We start from the raw sequence: 19158 nt of genomic DNA on the forward strand, positions 1-19158 counted from the left end.
TTAAAATTATGTAGCTCCAACTATACATATTTTGTCACTTGTAACCTTAAATCACCAACTTGTGCCCCAATTCCATTAAAGAAATTGTGAATTCTAACATGACTTTATCATTACCACCTATGAATTTATGGAAAAATGGAAAGCATCCTATATTCTCAAATATTTAGCCTGTCTTTGGATATTCCTGTAATACCTTGAAGTCATCTAGCTCATATCCATCATTGGACCCATCTTTGTGACCTAGAGTGCAAGAGGAGATACTTAGTCTTGTAATTTTATTTCTTTCCACAACTTATCGAAACAATTTATGAAGTCTTGAATTAGAATGGTGTTAAGAGGATAAGACATCTCTCGATTTACATGAATCCAATTTTTTATGTTGAAAACTATAACCTATGGAAGATGATAATGTAGGGTCATCACATGAGTTTAGGTGTTGATGTCTTCTCTACTGTGGTATCTAGATATGGTGTTCCTCATGTTCTTTCTTCAGATACTGATGACAAGAAGAATTTTCAAAACAATGCCAAAGCCATAAATGACATCATTGCAGCACTTAGTGACAATGAGTTGATACAAGTCATGCATTGCAAATCAGCTAGAGGAGTTTGGGACAAACTTGAAAATAACTATGAAGGTGATAAGAAGGTGAATAAAGTGAAACTCCAAACCTATAGGAACTGGGTTGAGAGCTTGAAAATGAAAGAATATGAAATTATTGAAGAATATTTTCGAAGATTTGAAACAGTGAATATCTGATCAAGAGCATTGATGCAAAATTTTAAGACAAAGTCATTATTCAAAAGATATTGAGGTATTTACTAGAAATATTCAACCCCAAGGTCTCTTCTATTGAGGAAATATTTGATTTGAGTACTCTCACTATGGAGCAATTTCTTGGAATTCTTACCACTTATGAGATGTGTATTGTAGAAGAGAAATTTGAATCTAGGGAAGCTACATTCAAGGCCTCTAAGAAGGTCAAGGGTATTACCAAAAATATCAAGAAGCTTCCAAATAAAATTAAGGAAGAAGAAGAGTACTCTAGTAGTGAATCTGATGAAGATTTTTCTAAGTGTTCCAATAATTTAAAGAGAGGTTCCAGAAAATATAAAGGCATGCTTCCTTTCAAGAGTTACAAATGTGGAGAAGTTGTGCACTTTGATGCAAAATGTCCACACACGAAAATCAAAAAGGAGGAAAAGAAGAAGGATATGAAGGGCAAGGATAAAACTCAGAAATTTCGAAAAGTTAAAGCTCAAAAGAGAAGTAGTTACTACTCCAAAGAATAAACTACTACTTCAGATGAAATTAGTGAGAAATATTCATTAGAAGAAGAAGAAGAGCACATTGAATGTGTTCTTATGGAATTTGTGTCCAAAGATGAATCAGATTCTAAGGATGGAGATATTGATTATGAAGGTGAGCTCATTAATGCACTTAATGAGATAAGAAAATCTAGAAACAAAAATAAGCTACTGAAAGAAGAAATACGCAAGCTACAGTAGAATAAACCTTCTTTGGTTAATAATTATTTGAAGACCCAGTTGGATGAGCTTAAGAAATTCAAGGAAAATTTGCTGCAAAAAATTATGGTTAAATGAAATAATCTAGCTGAGTTGGGTGAAGAAAATGAATATTTGAACATATTGGAGGAGCTCCCATTGCATGCACCCATGAAGAAGACATAATATGTTTAAAGAGAGAATTGGAAGAAGCAAAAAGGAAGGATAATGTGCTCACCAATCAGCTAGAATAATCTAAAGAGAATTGTCACAAACTTGAGGAAGAAATTGTTGCATTAAGGGCCAATCTATCAAAAGAAAAAACTAAAGCATGCCTAAATTATAAATTTGTCAAGGGATATGAAACCTTACAAAATATCCTCAACATGGAAAGGTCACTGGATGACAAAATTGGTTTGGGGTTTAAGCCTCCTCTACAAAATGTTAAAGATCAACCAAGTACCAGTTATGCATATGATTTGAAAGGAAAAGAAAATCAAATAAAAATTGTTGAAACTAGCAAGAATGAGCAAAACAATGAAGCTGAAGTCAAATCATAAAATCAACAAGTGAAGAAAGCAAGATCCTAAAATTTCACTCCTCCATCATGGCAACAAAAGGTCTGTTATCCTACATTATTTTATGGTTATTGTTTTTCATGTAATATTTTTGGATACAAAGTAATAAATTGTAGGTTGAAGATGTTTCCTAGAAGATATGTTGATACGCCAAGAGTTGCTCAACGTCCAAATATTTTGCATGCAAATGGAAATAATTATTTTGCTCCCCTAATGAATGAGATCGAGTGTTTCATATGCAATAAATTTGGTCACAGAACTAGGGAATGCATATCTAGCCTTCCAAATTCCTTCATGTAGCACACTCAAGAGAAAGTAGGGCTTTTTTTAATCAGGAAGGTGTATTGGGTTCGTATTGGTAGGGGGTTAAATAATTTGATTTTTAGAGGTATTTTCCAATATGTAGTCAAACTAAAGGTATTTTTTAGTATTCCATGAGTGCATGTGATATGTTATAGGTTCATTGAATGAATCCCCGAGGCCTTATACTAGACATACTTTTAATTTTTTCTTTCCTTTCCATACTAAAACTATGTTGTAGGAATGTAGGCTTGAAGACATGCACCTCATGCTGTATGTTCTCCACTAATGTGCCCAAAAGAGATCTAACCAATTATCCTTTAGAATATCATTGACGCTAAGAATAAGCTTTTTTACTTGTTGAATGTTCCTTGTAATTAGATTTTTGTGAAGGATTTATCATGTACTAAATAATGTGTTGTACTTAATATCCACATAATCTTCTCTTAGTTCATCCATAAAAATGGATCATGAGAGACCGAGACATTTTTTTATATAAAAATCCATTGGTATGAAACAAATTGATTAGGTTCCAAATACAAGGCTACAATAGTTATTTTTTGTAAAGTTGTCACCTCTTGTGGATCAAATAATTGTTCCATCTAGAATATCCATGCCATAGGATCTTTACCATCAAATTCCCTCATATTAATCATGGGATTTAAGTAGTTCCTTGCTCCTGCATGGAACCTCTAAACTCAGAGATAAATATTATAAACCCTAAAAGAAACATGGCTGAGCATGGCCCATTTTCATTTTGAGACAATCTTTGTCACAAGGTGACGTTGGACCATGGTTGACCATGGTTGACCATGGTTGACCATGATAGATTTTCATATCAAGATAATCTTTTTCACAATGAGACGTTGGACCATGGTTGAGCATGGTTGATTTTCATATTGAGACAATCTTTGTCATAATGTGACGGTGGACGATGGCGGTCACAATGTGACAATATACCTTGAGACAATCTTTCATATAATGTGACCGTGATTATTGACCATGGTTGACCATGATCGATTTTCATATTTAAACAATCTCTCACACAATGCAATGTTAGACCATGGTTTACCATGGTTGATTTTCATATTGAGGCAATATTTGTCACAATGTGATGTCAAACCATGGACATCCATTGTTGTCACAATGTGACGTTGGACCAAGAGACAATCTTAAACCATATGAATATTAAACCTCACAATTAGTATTAAAACATATGAACCCCACCATTAATATTAAACCATACGAATATAAACCCTCTAAGGTTCATAAACCCAAGGGATTATTATTAAATACCTAAGGTATTTTAAACTTAAGGTTCTAATATTAAACCTGAAGATTAATATTATAAACAATGGGCTTAAAATTAAACACTAGGAATAAAAACCTATGATCAATATTAGAAACCCTAGGATCATTATTAGAAACCTTAGGATCATTATTATAAACCCAAGGATCATTATTATGATTAATATTTTAAACCTTATAAATAATATTATACCCTAGGAATATGAACCCTTAAGTTAATAAACCCAAGGAATTTATATTATAACCCCAAGGGATTTATACTAAAAAGCCAAGGAAATAATATTAAATTGAAGGGATTAATATTATAAACCCAAGTTACGTAAACCCTAAGATAAATATTATAAACCTATTGAGACAATATTTGTCACAATGTGACGGTGGCCCATTGTTAACCATGGTTGTCACAATGCAAAATTAGACCTTGAGAAAATATTTCTCACAATGTGACAATGGTTATTGACCATGGTTGACCATGATTCACCATGGTGGACCATGATTGATTTTCATATTTAGACGATCTTTCTTACAATTTGACGTTGGAGCATGGTCGACCATGGTTGACCATGGTTGATTTTCATATTGAGACAATATTTTCCACAATGTGATGTGAGACCATGGATGACCATCGTTGTCACAATGCGACATTGGACCAAGAGACAATCTTTGTCACAATGCGATCATGATTATTGACCATGGTTGATTTTCATATTGAGAAAATATTTGTCACAATGTGAAGTTGGACCATGGTTGTGCATGGTTGACCATGACTAACCATGGTTGATTTTCATATCAAGACAATCTTTGTCACAATGAGATGTTAGACCATGGTTGACCATAATCGACCATGGTTGACCATGGTTCATCATGATTGGCCATGGTTGAGAATTGATGACCATGGTTGACCATGGTTTATTTTCATATAGACAATATATGTCACAATGTCATGTTGGACCATGAATGACCATAATTGACCATGGTTGACCTTGATTGACCATGGTTGATGATGGTTGATTTTCATATTGATATCATCTTTGTCACAAACCCAAGGGATTTATGCTATAAACCCAAAGGATTTATGCTATAAACCCAAAGGATTTAAACCCTAAGAAAAATATTATAAACTCCAAAATTAACATTAAACCCTAATGATTGACCATGACTCACCAAAAATGGCTACGGTTGACCATGATTAATCATTGTTGATTTTAATATTGAAACAATCATTGTCACAATGTGACGTTGGACCATGGTTGAGTATGATTGAACATGATTGACAATGGTTGATTTTCATATTGAGATAGTATTTTCCACAAACCCAAGGGATCAATACTATAAACCCAAGGGATATAAACCGTACGATAAATATTATAATACCTAAAATAAACATTAAATTCTAACATTAATTTGATATACCTTAGGATTAATATTATAAACCAAATAGATTAATAAATCCAAGGATTAAACCCTATGATTAATGCTATAAACCCTTTTATTAATATTATAAACCCTAGGATTAATATTATAAACCTAATGGACAAATAAACCTTAAGATTAATATTATAAACCTTATGAATAATATTATACCCTAGGAATATGAACTCTTAGATTAATAGAGCCAAAAAAATGATATTATAAATCCAAAAGATAACATTACCACAAGAAACTTATTTTCAACAAATTTGTATCGAGTGCAGCACGACGATCATGGAATTAGGCTGAGGTTTCGGCCAAGAGAGCCTGTACGAATAGACTTGAATCAAAGGCTTTAACGTAGATTATTTACAGTTGCATAACACTCGAAATAAATAATTCTACAGTTGAACTGATAAAGAATGCTACACTTGAAATTAAGAAACAATGGACGGAGATAATTTGAATGCTCGTCTTGTTGTTGCTGAATTCCGCTTGAATGCTGCCAAGTAGCTCTTAGTGACGAATACAATAGTGATGAATACAACAAGATATTGTCATTCTTGTTAATCTAAGGCTTCATCGAAGGGCATGTCTTCTATCCATGCATCACTAGAAATGAAATTAGCCACCGTGAACTTTTGAGCATCAGAAATATTCATGGTGTGATATCCATGCCATTGAACTCGCTCTGTAGTTCCTATGCTGAGTCCCGAATTTATATATTCATCGTAATAGAGCGTCATCAAAGCAATGTGCCCCGACCATTGTAGCCAACCAGCAGGATCGATGACATCATCTATATATGATTCAATATAAACCCTACGAGAGTAGTTTCTCCATGGCCTTCCAAAGAATGTTTAGAAAGAGCTATTCACCTGAGCTAGATCAAGCGCAGCAGAGATGTTTCAGTTTTGAATAGAGATTCTAGTGTTTTGATTTGGATCATCTCTTCCTTGAGCCATAAAACAATTCTTTTGATTATCCATCGGTTTTCTAGCCAATAGATTGAAGTTTTGAAACACAGCTGCAGCATTGCCGAAGATAAATCAATTGTGCCATAAATGTCGCATTCCCTATAGAATTGTCGAAGAGAATGTCCGTAGAGAGTATCTTGGTAGCCTTTAAAGCTATAGCGGTAGAATGTTAATAGATCCGACCCAACTCGGAGGGCGGCAGCCTGATGCTTCTCTGGTCCCGCAGTGTTCTCGAACGTGATATCCCGAGCATTAAAGCCTTGCCCCACGACAACTGCGATCACAAATATTTCACGAATCAGTGTGACCCTAAAAGAAAAATTCCAGCCAAAGGGACTGTATAGTAACCGATGAAGACAGCGAAGTTGTAATAAATAGAGAAGAACCTTACGAAGCTAGACTAAGAATGTTCATAAGTTCCATGATACACAAATTCAAAAATTCTTAACTTTGAACAGATTATGGGAATATTTTAGAATTTGAGAATTTGAAGATTACGATAGGTTAATTGTTTGACCCCTAGTGTGATCATTAAATTATGGAATATTCATCGAATTTGCAATCTACATATAAATACCCAACTTATCTAGCTTTAAGTGTTTAGACAATTTTTAGGAAATTATGATCTCTGAAAATATTCTGGAATATTGTTTGACCTTTCCAGATTCAATTGACCTTTCCAGACTATCAGATTCTAAGAATATCCCAGAATCTACAATCCACAATTGACCTCTCTAGACAGTCAGATTCTGAATTATTTTGGGAATCTGCCTTATAACATAAGTATGTCAGAGTGACTAATAAAAAATAGTCAAAAGAAAAAAAGAGCAAATGTAAGCAAGGATCTATTGGATTCATGAAGTATATAGATAACATATTTGTCAAAATTAGCAATACCTCAACCTCACACAAGGTCTTGATCGCGACAAAGGAAGAACTAAAAACATAATGAGAAAAACGAGCAAAATAACTTATCGACTGTTGCAGAGCGAAATGTTGTCCATCCATCCACAACGCTCCTATTTAAAATGATCATAGTGGATTTTATGCCATCTGTTGGGAATTTTCTGGTAAATTCCAAAACAAAATGACTGAACAGAGAACAATGCTCTGTTTTGAACACAGGATCTTAACACAGCGAAAACTAAAAAAAATTGTTTTGCTGGAGAAAAAAGTTTTCAACAACACACAGAAAACTTTGTATTCATTAAAATACTGTTGTTACAAAAGGTTTTGTCTTCCTCTATCAGAGGGATTACAACAACACTACTGTGTAAAACTTTTCTTTACGTTGATGTGTTCTGCACCGCTGTGCTCTTACTCTCATAAACTCACCACTAACTTCCTAACCTCTTGTTACATTGTTGTTCTAGGTATATATATGATCTATTAAAAAAAATATCTTTGCTAGGTTATGCGTGGAGGTGTCATAATGGACCACCAACCACATTTACAATCTAACATGGTTCTCTGATACAAATCGACATTTTCTGGTGCTCTGCGGTCCTTCTAGGGTAGACGCAGTAAAAAGTAAATGAAACCCATAACCTTTCAATGCTTTTGGCTGCTCGAGGCTCGTCCCTCTTGTTCTCGGCCATTCTTCTTTAATGTTGTTGGAGAGAAGTTATGGCGCAAAGCCTTCTTTCTTCTTCACGAACACAAAAATAGGTTAAAACATAAATGAGGCACGGCGGTGGTGAACACAAGCAAGAACAAATCTCAGTCGTCAGATCTACAGATGAATGGCAGGATCGCATCACAAAAGAAAACATTATCGAGGGATGAGGTGAGGTGAGAAGCGACGATGTGCGATGTTCAATGATATCGTATCGCAGTATCGCAATTAGCGGATACAAAAGCGGAGGGCTTAATGCTCAATGGGTGAAAGTTGCGATATGCGATCTGCGATCGCATCGCAAGATCACAATCGCAAAAAAAAAGGTCGTAACAAAAAAGCAACAGGGCATGCAACGATTTGCGATATGCGATAAGATCGCATCACAAAGGAAGAGAAAAACAGTTTGTTGTCGCTATTTAATTTTTGCTGTAGTTGAAATTATCATTTCAACACTCCCCTTTAATTTCAACTGCTGGGTTATCAGTCATGCACAGACATTTCCTCAAATACTCAAAACTTTTATGTTCCAGTGGCTTTTTCAGAATGTTTGCAACCTGTTCTTGAGTTCTGCAATGTTTTAAAATGATTTCTCCATTGTTTACCAATTCCCTGATGTAGTGAAACCTTGTGTCAATGTGTTTCGTTCTCTTATGAAACACAACATTCTTGGATAATGCAATAGCGGAGCTATTGTCACAAAAAATCACAGTTGCATTTGTTTGCTCTTGGTATAAGCTCCTTAGCATCCTTCTCATCCAAACTGCTTGACATGCTGCTACTGTAGCTGCCACATATTCTGCCTCTGCTGTAGACAACGCTACAATAGGCTGTTTTTTAGAAGCCCATGAAATGGCTCCTGAACCCATGTGAAAAACATAACCGGATGTGCTTTTCTGATCATCTACACTTCCAGCCCAATCACTATCAGTGTATCCAACTAAATCTGAACATTCTGAAGTAGTATATAAAATGCCAAATCTTATAGTACCTTTAACATACCTCAGAATTCTTTTTGCTGCCTGCCAATGTGTTTCTTTTGGCCTCTCCATGAATCTGGAAATTAAACTAACAGCATGCATAATATCTGGCCTAGTTGCAGTCAAATACATTAGGCTGCCAACTATGCTCTTGTACAAACTAGGATCAAAATCCTTGCTGCTGTCCTCTTTGCTGAGTTTTAATCCCGTCACTGTGGGAGTGATTGCTGCCTTACTGTCCTACATGTTGAATCTTTCCAATACTTCATTAACATATTTTTCTTGTGAAATAAAAATTCCATTTTCATTTTGATCTACTTCTATTCCTAAGAAGTATCTCAGCAAACCCATGTCAGTCATTTTAAATTCCACTTTCATGACTGCTTTGAAACTTTCAATGAGATATTCATCATTACCTGTGAAGATAACATCATCAACATATAACACAACAATTAGAATTTTACCATCCTTTTCTTTGATGTAGAGAGTGGGTTCTCCCTCACATTTTTCAAATCCATTTTCCAGTAGATAGGAATCTATCCTACTGTACCATGCTCTTGGTGCTTGCTTTAGCCCATAAAGATCTTTCTTCAATCTGCACACTTTGTGCTCTTGACCTTTTCTTACATAGCCTAGAGGTTGCTCAATGTAAACCTCTTCCATTAATACTCCATTTAGGAATGCTGACTTCATGTCCATTTGGTAAACTTTCCACTTGTTTTGTGCTGCTATGGACAGCATTGCTCTCACTGTTTCCATTCTAGCAACTAGTGCGAAAGTCTCCTCATAATCTCTCCCATACTGCTAATTATATCCTTTGACAACCAGTCTTGCCTTGTGTCTTTCTATTTTGCCTTCAACATTGCTCTTGGTCTTGTAGACCCATTTAACTCCAATGACTTCTTTTGCCTTTGGTAGTTCAACTAAATCCCATGTCTTGTTTCTTTCTATGGCATTGATCTCCTCATCCATAGCTTCTATCCATTTCTTATCCTTAATTGCATCTTCGAAATGAATAGGGTCATCAACATGACAATATAAAGCAAACAAAGAATTCATACCTTCATCATAAATATCAGTTAAATTTCTGAATTTCTTACCTCTTTCATTTGGTGTACAAGTGCTTGAAGAAGCACTTGAATTTCCTCCTTGTGGTGTGCTTGGAGAAGCACATTCATTTCTCCTCAAGGGTGTCCCTTGCTGTCCTTGTGTTTTTGGCGCTGCTATTTGGGGATGTATTTCAGCCATCTCCTCATCATTTTCATCATGAGACAAACATTTTTTAACATTCATTGTTTTCTCTATGCTTCCATCCCAAGCTTCCTCCTCAATGAATTGAACATCTCTGCTCACAAAAAACTTCTTGGTAGATGGGATATACAACCTGTAAGCTTTGGATTCCTCACTGTATCCAATGAAAATACATTTCTCCCCTTTGCTGTCCAACTTCTTCCTTAGCTGATCTGGAATGTGTGCATAAGCCACACATCCAAAAACTTTCATGTGGGTGACTCCTTGCTTTCTCCCACTCCATGCTTCTTTCGGCACTCTGTTCATGACTGCTTTTGTTGGGCATCTATTCAAAATATATACTGCACAGTGTACAGCTTCAGCCCAATAATCATTTGGCAAATGCTTTGCCTTTAACATGCTCCTCGCCATGTCCATGATTGTCCTATTCTTTCTTTCAGCTACTCCATTTTGCTGCGGGGTGTACCTAGCTGTAAATTGCTTGTGAATTCCATTTTCTCTACAAAACCGTAGGAATTACTTGGAGATATACTCACCTCCTCTGTCAGTTCTTAGAACTTTGATATGCAGCCCGCTTTGATTTTCTACAAGTGCTTTGAAATTTTGAAATTTTTCAAACACTTCACTTTTGTTCTTAAGGAAATAGACCCAAGTTTTTCTGGTAAAATCATCAATGAATATTAGAAAATATTGGCTACCTGCTAGTGATGGTGTTTTCATTGGTCCACATAAGTCTGAGTGGACAATCTCTAAGGGTGCTTTTGCCCTTATGCTTTTCCCAAATGGAAAATTTCTCTATGTTGTTTCCCCAAGATACAACCTTCACAAAGGTTGTCTGGTTTCTCTATCAATGGTAATCCTCTTACCATTCCTTTTCTGCTCAACAAGCTAAGACGTCCAAAGTTGAGATGCCCAAATATCAAATGCCACAACCAATTTTCATCCTTTGGTATGCTTTGGAAAGCCTCTTGGGTAACTGCTGCAATTACTTCTTTATTTTTCAAATCTGCCCTTCTTCTGAGAGGGAACATTCTGTTCCTCGTCATTTTTACTTCAGCAATACTACGTTTGCTGGGTGGTCTATCCATGATGGTGCATACATCATTCTCAAAGAAAACATTGTAACCCTTTTGAACAAGTTGTCCAATACTTAAGAGGTTACACTTCATTCCAAGAACATAATAGACATCTCCTATGGTTTTCTTTTCACCTTTCTTTGTAAATATTTTTACTTCTCCTTTTCCCATAACATAAATTTTACTATCAGTCCCAAGTGTGACTTGTGATTTCACACTCTGATCTAAAGCAAAAAATAGGGCTATGTTTCCTGTCATATGGTTACTACAACCGGAATCTAGAAACCATATATCTTCACTGTTTGTTTCAGCCATATTACAAGCTAACAACACATTATCTTGGCTGATATTTTCTCTAGTGATATTTGCACTAGATCTATTGTTCATATCATGTTGCTTCTTCCTACATTCATTTGCATAATGCCCATATTTGTTACAATAATAACATTGGACATTGGATTTTTCATACTGTTGTCCTTGAGCATGATGTTGTCCACTTTGTTGGCTGCTGCCATGGCCTTGGTTCGGATTTGGATTGCTGCCCCTTTCTTGAGCATTTGTTGGGCTGTTTCTTCCACCTCTGTTTTGGCTTCTGCCTCTTCCTCTCTTGTTTCCTCTGCCTTGACCTCTTTCTCTTCCAAAGGACATCTGGGTCTTGAAGGTTTGTTCTAGAGATGAGTTTTCATTTCTACTCAACCTCTGCTCATGTGTTATCAGTGATGCATGTAGTTCATCAACTGAAAAGTTTGTGAGATCATTTGTCTCTTCTATGGTGGTGACAATCACATCGAACTTTGAGGGTAGGATCCTCAACGGTTTCTCCACAATCCTCCTTTCTTCAAGAACTTCTCCATGAGTCCTTATCTGTGTGACCAGGGCAATCACATGTGTGAAGAATGAGTCAATATTATCAGACTCCTTCATGCATAGATCCTCAAAATCTCTCCTTAGCAACTGTAGTTTTGTTGTCTTCACTTTCTCCATGCCTTGATAGGCTGTCTTGAGAGTTTGCCATGCTTCTTTGGATGTCTTAACTGCTGCTAACCTCGGAAACACGCTTCCATGCACTTCTTGATACAAGAAGAAGAGGGCTTTTGAATCCTTCTTCTTGTAGCTCTTCAACAGATCCTTCTCTACCTGAGTTAGACTATTGAACTCATTTTCATTTGTTGGTTCTTTAAAACCATCTTCTACTATTTCCCATAAATCTTGGGAAGCAAACAAGGCTTTCATTGTTATTGCCCAATAGTCATAATTTTTTCCATCAAATAGTGGGAGCTGCATACCCATGCTATTGCTGGTGCTGGTGCTGGAGCTAGCCATTCCTGCACTCTAAGCTAGGCTTCAAATACAATCAAGTATTTAAATAACTGGCTTGAGGAATACCTTGGATTTTTTACTGAGTCTTCACTCTGCTGGAGAAGCTGCTGTAGCAAAAAATCCTTCCTTCAGCTTCTTTGACACCTTCAAAGAGCCTGGACAAGCTTCGATACCAATGTTGGGAATTTTCTGGTAAATTCCAAAACAAAATGACTGAACAGAGAACAATGCTCTGTTTTGAACACAAGATCTTAACACAACAGAAACTAAAAAAAATTGTTTTGCTGGAGAACAAAGTTTTCAACAACACACAGAAAAACTCTGTATTCATTAAAAGGCTATTGTTACAAAAGGTTTTGTCTTCCTCTATCAGAGGGATTACAACAACACTACTGTGTAAAACGTTTCTTTATGCTGCTGCGTTCTGCACTGTTGTGCTCTAACTCTCATCAACTCACCACTAACTTCCTAACCCCTTGTTACATTATTTTTCTAGGTATATATATGATCTATTAAAAAAAATATCTCTGCTAGGTTATGCGTGGAGGTGTCATAATGGACCACCAACCACATTTACAATCTAACATGGTCCTCTGATACAAATCAAATTTTCTGGTGCTCTGTTGTCCTTCTGGGGTAGACGTAGTAAAAAGTAAATGAAACCCATAACCTTTCAATGCTTTTGGCTGCTCGAGGCTCGTCCCTCTTGTTCTCGACCATTCTTCTTTAATGTTGTTGGAGAGCAGTTATGGCGCAAAGCCTTCTTTCTTCTTCGGGAACACAAAAATAGGTTAAAACATAAATGAGGCATGGCGGTGGCGAACACAAGCGAGAACAAATCTCAGTCGTCAGATCTACAGATGAACGGCGGGATTGCATCGCAAAAGAAAACGTTATCAGGGGATGAGGTGAGGTGAGAAGCGCCGATGTGCGATGTGCGATGATATTGTATTGCAGTATCGCAATCGGTGGATACAAAAGCGGAGGGCTTAACGCTCAATGGGCGAAAGTTGCGATATGCGATCTGCGATCGCATCACAAGATCGCAATCGCAGAAAACATAGGTCATAACAAAAAACAACAGGGCATGCAGCGATTTGCGATATGCGATAAGATCACATCGCAAAGGAAGAGAAAAAGAGTTTGTTATCGCTGTTTAATTTTTGTTGCAGTTGAAATTATCATTTCAACACCATCTCCCACCAACATAATATTTGTTTTGCATTTGGGCACCTCAATGTATTCTTGGTAAACTCCCTCTGTAACATGTATCACATATCTATCTTAACTTTTGTTTGGAGCAGCATTGAGTGTGTCAGTAATTGTGGTATAATTACCACTGCCATCCTAAGCCATGGTGACAACATTCTCGTCTAAAGCACCGTCATATTCTTCAGAGGTTTGAAGAAGGCTCCTTTTGTCTGAAGCAGACAAGCATGAAGGGAATCCATCATTAACGACTCCATAATGTGAAAGAAATTCATCATCATCGACTACATCAACTTGATCATGACTCTTTGGATTGGATAACAGGTGTCGGTTGTGGGCAGGAGGAATCTTGGAATCTTTACCAACGACATAAATGTTTTTGACAAGAGCCAAAGCATTGCTCACAACTCGCAACATAATAAGCACCCACTTAGTCAAAATATTTTGCAGGCTTCCACTAGCCTCCTCAAGACTTTGGGGGCAGGTAGCTTGATTAGTAAGAGCTACACTAAGCCAATTCTGAATGTCAACTACCTGCCTTCATTTCAAAGAATTAGGAGTAACATTCGACAAGGAATTGCTCAGGTCGTCCAACGTTAGATCATACAACTGCATGCAATATTCAATAGCATCGAGTTGCTTGCCTTTGAATGCCAATCGTGGCAGACGAGAAAATATTTGTAACACTTTTTGTCCTTCAGTAATGCCTAGCTTGAGAGCCATCCTACCGAGATCTATGGAATTTTCTTGCAGTGATCCAGTAAACAGGCTCGACATTGTCGAAACACAGAATTTTGGATCCAATGTCACGTCGCTAGTAGATTTAAGAGAACCGCGATGAGGCAGTTCATCGCATTCAATCTGGACAAACACGAGACATATGATAAAGAAAACCAAAGCCTTAAACCTAAATCTAAAAGCCATTGCAGAATGAATTAATTTTCTTTTAATTGCAATGTAATGTATCAACAAACTGTTGTCTCACTCTCTCTCACAAAACACACAAACACACACACACACACATATATATATATATGCAAGAGGTGATGTTGGAACAAATAACCTATATGCTTTTCACCAACTCCGGATCACTGCACGGATCGATTACCGATGCCACATCAACTGAGGCGGCACATATCTTGCACTGCCTTGGGCGTCTTCCATCGCCACATCCATGGCCTCCACACATGCCCGTCCATGCGTCAGAATATTTTCTGACAACGCAGAAGATTGTGACCATATCCATGGCCCCCACACAGGTCCCTCCATGTGCCAGACGCAAGTGGATGGATTATCTTCCACCTCATCCAGTTGTCTTCTTTTACCTCAAACAAATATGGATGGCGCAGTCTACCAATTCTACTTTCATTGATATCGTACACTCATCAATTTGACGTTTTAACACGGCATCGCCAATAGAAATTTCATGCCTAACACATTTGCCAAAACCAGACTTGAAAATGTAGAGTAAGGGTATCTGTATAAGTAGCCGCCAACCTACTTTGAATTCTCTCATTCCCTAAAGAACTCTCTAATGCGACATTAGCCTGACATTTTATTCACCAAACACTTTTATAATAACATGTTGACCACCAAAACATGCGGGAACCATAATCAAAAAGTCAAAATATGTGGAATTGGTGCTCACTACCAATCGATACTGACTCACATGTTAGTATTTGATCCTACCTTGCCATAAAATGTATCTTGACATTGGGGCAACCAAAACATTGTTTGCATGAATCATTGAGTAAGTTAGAATCTATCATAATTGTCACTCATGCTCACTACTCATGCTTACTACAGTACGGAAATATGTTTGGCCCTTTACATTAAGGGGACCTCCCATTTCCACTCTCCCTCTCTCCCGACGCATTGTGAGCCATATATCATCACCATTGTATTTCAAGAGCAAGACTTAAAGTTATTTACTTGTCTATACTTCTATTGAAACTTTAGTAACAAGTATGCAGAGGAGCGAAATAGTATAATTAAAAGAAATACAAATAAATATATAACTAAATTAATGGTTAATGAATATGTGTTAAAAGACATGCATTATATAATAAAATATACAAAGGAACAAGAAGGAAAATATATATTTCCTATCATTTATCTTTTGTCTTTTCTCGAAGCCTACAATGCAAAACATTGAAAAAGAAATGATAGACCCCCATGAGAACTTTGTGCTAATGAGAATTATGACGTGGAAGCATTTTAACAAGATTACTTAATCAAAATACAAAAAACAATATTCTCTACCATAAAAGTGATAGTGAGAATTACGTTTAACGAAATTATCCTATATTCCAAGAATTGTGATTTCCCAAAATATCTTCTTTTGAGAGATCAAAGGTTACCAACGCCTTTTACCAATTCCAATAATGTGATATCTATATATAAAAAAATAATAAATAAATATCTAATATAATTGTGTCATTACTGATCTGAACTATTGAAAAGCATGAAAACACTACATAAGAGATTCAAATTGTCACGAGGAAAACCCATGTACTTAGCAGACACATGCCTTAACCACTCGACCAAAGAGACCTTGACATGTTCATGTTAGATAAATAATTTCTATGATGGCACCCCTCATCTACTTCCTAAATAAATTTGGAAAAATGTATAGTAGAGTCTTCTAATCCTAATAAATAAATCATTAGTGCTCATTAAAGTGTTTTTTACACATCATGTGGCACATGTAAGGGATATTCAAGTGAATTAATATGTATGTGCTCATAACAAAACATTTAGACAATATACAAATAAAAAACTTCCTAAATCAAACTGGAAAAAAGTATAGTAGAGTCTTCTAATGCTAATAAGTAAATTGTTAATGCTCAGTAATGCCTTTTTTATAGATCATGTGCATGTGGCACATGAAAGTGAAATTCATATGAATTAATATGTATGTGCTCATAATAAAACATTTAGATAATATACAAATAAAAAAGGAATGTGAGAAGAAGGGAATAAAAGCTATTTCACACTTGTACAATTATTTATGTGCTTCTACTTCCAGTTATATGATAAATTTTTTATATATATCCCATACGCATACATGCTCGGATATAAGTTAAACTTAGATCTGCTATGCGTTGTTATTATTTTAATCAACTCTTTAACTAACACATGGATAACAAGATCTAAGGATTGTAATTTCATTCCATATCACACATGAACCAATATCACTGTGAGGTACTTTCAATCTAACAAAGTAAAATAAATCTTGTTTGCTTCACCGATCTTGTTGTAGCTAAATATTGCATGTGCAGCAGCAGACAAAGAAAGCTCCCTAGAGATAGCCTACGGATTGATTGTAGACCAGTGCCTAGGATATCTTAAATAGCAGAGTGCTTGTAAGGTTATATTTGAGGGGTTATCAACACTCCAATTGTCACGTAAAGATGTAATAGGAGGGGCTTGGTTCAATAAGCCTTCATTAAGGTAGATTCAAGCCAACTCATGGATCCAAATGTTAGGTCTATATTGGGGTGATCTCTAAGAGAAATGGCCTCTTCCTCTGGTGGTCGACACACGGAAATGAGACAACTTAAAACTAAAGTTGTAATAATGGTGGAGAGAAGGAGATGAAGGAGGGAAACAAATGCATAGGGTTGTAACAAACAAAATCATACACATCAATGTTCCAACAAAAAGTGGAATTCGATGGATAGGGTTGTAAACAACATAGAATCCTAAACCATGGTTTTCCGGTGAAATGGTAGAAATAGAGGAGTGCAAAAAATGGTTTCAGAGAAAACATGACATGGGTATCATTCTCTGCCAAAAGCTAACATAGAGTTGGTATGGTTGGTAGTTGTAGGAGTGTTAGGGTATTGATCATCTCTCTTATGGAAAATGACATATTCAACTACAAACTTTTGAACATAACATTTAATACCTTTCTAGAAGAAGACCTTCTTAATACAATGATAAGTTTTGAGGAACAAGGAATTTCCAAAAGGACATTCTATTTAAGATGGAATTCTTGCATAATTATATGTGGTCATGATACGACAACAAATCATTCCTCCACATGAATTTATCTAACACACTTAGATCCTCCTATAGTTGTAAAGTGATTTTGGATTTCTTCTAACATTGCTTCCATTTTGTGCTTACTTTTTCCACCTAGTCTAATTATGGAATGGAAATAGTGGATACCAAACCCTCTATGTCTTCCTCTTTTTATTAAAGTGCATATTTCACAATCTTTTATTTTCCTTGTTTTAGATAAATTTAAAGTCATAACCTAGCTTCTTTGTAATTCCTCTTTGTTTCACTTCAAAAGATAATTGTTATTCGAAGAAGTACTTCAAATTATCATGATCTATTTTTACTTTCAAGTATCTCCCTATTAGGTATGTGTGTTATTTCTTAACAATGTATGGTTGTTAGCTTAATTGCTTTTGAATTCCTTTCACCTAATTATTAAATAGAATCATAATATTATAAAGTAACATTATCTGTGTACGATGTAGTTATTTCTAAAGGCTAATTACTCAATGGTAACTTTGAAAACAATAGGATAACATGCTAGAAGATTTAATCAAATTTGTCATGTACATAATTACTTCGCTTAACATCCCACAAAAACTTTTAATCATATAATACAAATGATGACTGAGTTTACAATAACAAAAAAGTAATTTTTTCAATTGCAACCATATATCAACTTTCTTGTAGTTCTCTTAAAAACATAAAACAATATTGAAATAAAAAATGTGTAAAGATTCATCAAATCAATTTGTAAGCAATAAATACATCAAAGCTACAACATGAACACAAACTACAACATAAATCAATAATTAAGTAAAATTCAATTAAGAAATGAGTATCATTACATAGAGGTCCCTACCCATTCAAGTTTCATTGTAAGAAACACTATAGACCCAACTTAACTTAGCACACTTCTTCAGAATTGAAACATATGAAAAACATGAATCATTGTGTTTGTACTAAATTATTCAGGAAACAAAGTACATAATTTTAACAATACTAAAATGACTTCTTAGATAGATATATTATCATTAATGTTTAATAATATTTTTCATAAAGCATTCAAGTTCTTTCTAAAACTGATCTATCAATGTCATTGTCATCCCAAAGCCTACAAATCTACAAACTAAACACAACTATAGAACAAAGTATTCATAAAAATATAGAAAAATATTTCTTCAATTTCCTTCATAATTACACAAAATCATTACCTCTATTATGATATTTATGATTGGTTTATTCAAGTCCATATATAAATCTTTAAGGTGATTCTATAATCAGATCTATGCAGATGTGGTACATTGTATTTCCTGAAATTCCTGTTGACTTAGGCTTTACCTGATATCTTCTACTTATCTATTTACTCTAGAAACTAGCTGAAGAACACATGTCCATCTTCATATCATTTATGATCTCCTCGAAGATATTTTCTCTCCTTCGGATATCCGCAACCATAGAAGATAATGAATCTGCCACAAACTATTTTCTAAAATAGATGACCACTAGAGAATCACATATTCTTGAAGTGACTTACTAGTAAATTTTATAACCTAAATTATACATTAAAAGATGAAAATTGTATGAAAATAGACAATTCACCTTGTAATTATTTCCTGGTATC

General features: G+C 35.5%; 1 pseudogene; it reads right to left on the reverse strand.

Annotated features, from left to right (window-relative positions):
* LOC149175143 (pectinesterase 2-like) overlaps nt 1–14798 on the reverse strand; it is a 44710-nt pseudogene extending 29912 nt beyond the window's left edge.
* Nucleotides 14799–19158: the final 4360 nt, after the last annotated feature.

Source organism: Pinus tabuliformis, chromosome 4_1 (assembly GCF_031772625.1).
Source record: "Pinus tabuliformis cultivar Carrire ecotype Pingquan chromosome 4_1, CPIR1, whole genome shotgun sequence".
Classification (NCBI taxonomy): domain Eukaryota; kingdom Viridiplantae; phylum Streptophyta; class Pinopsida; order Pinales; family Pinaceae; genus Pinus; species Pinus tabuliformis.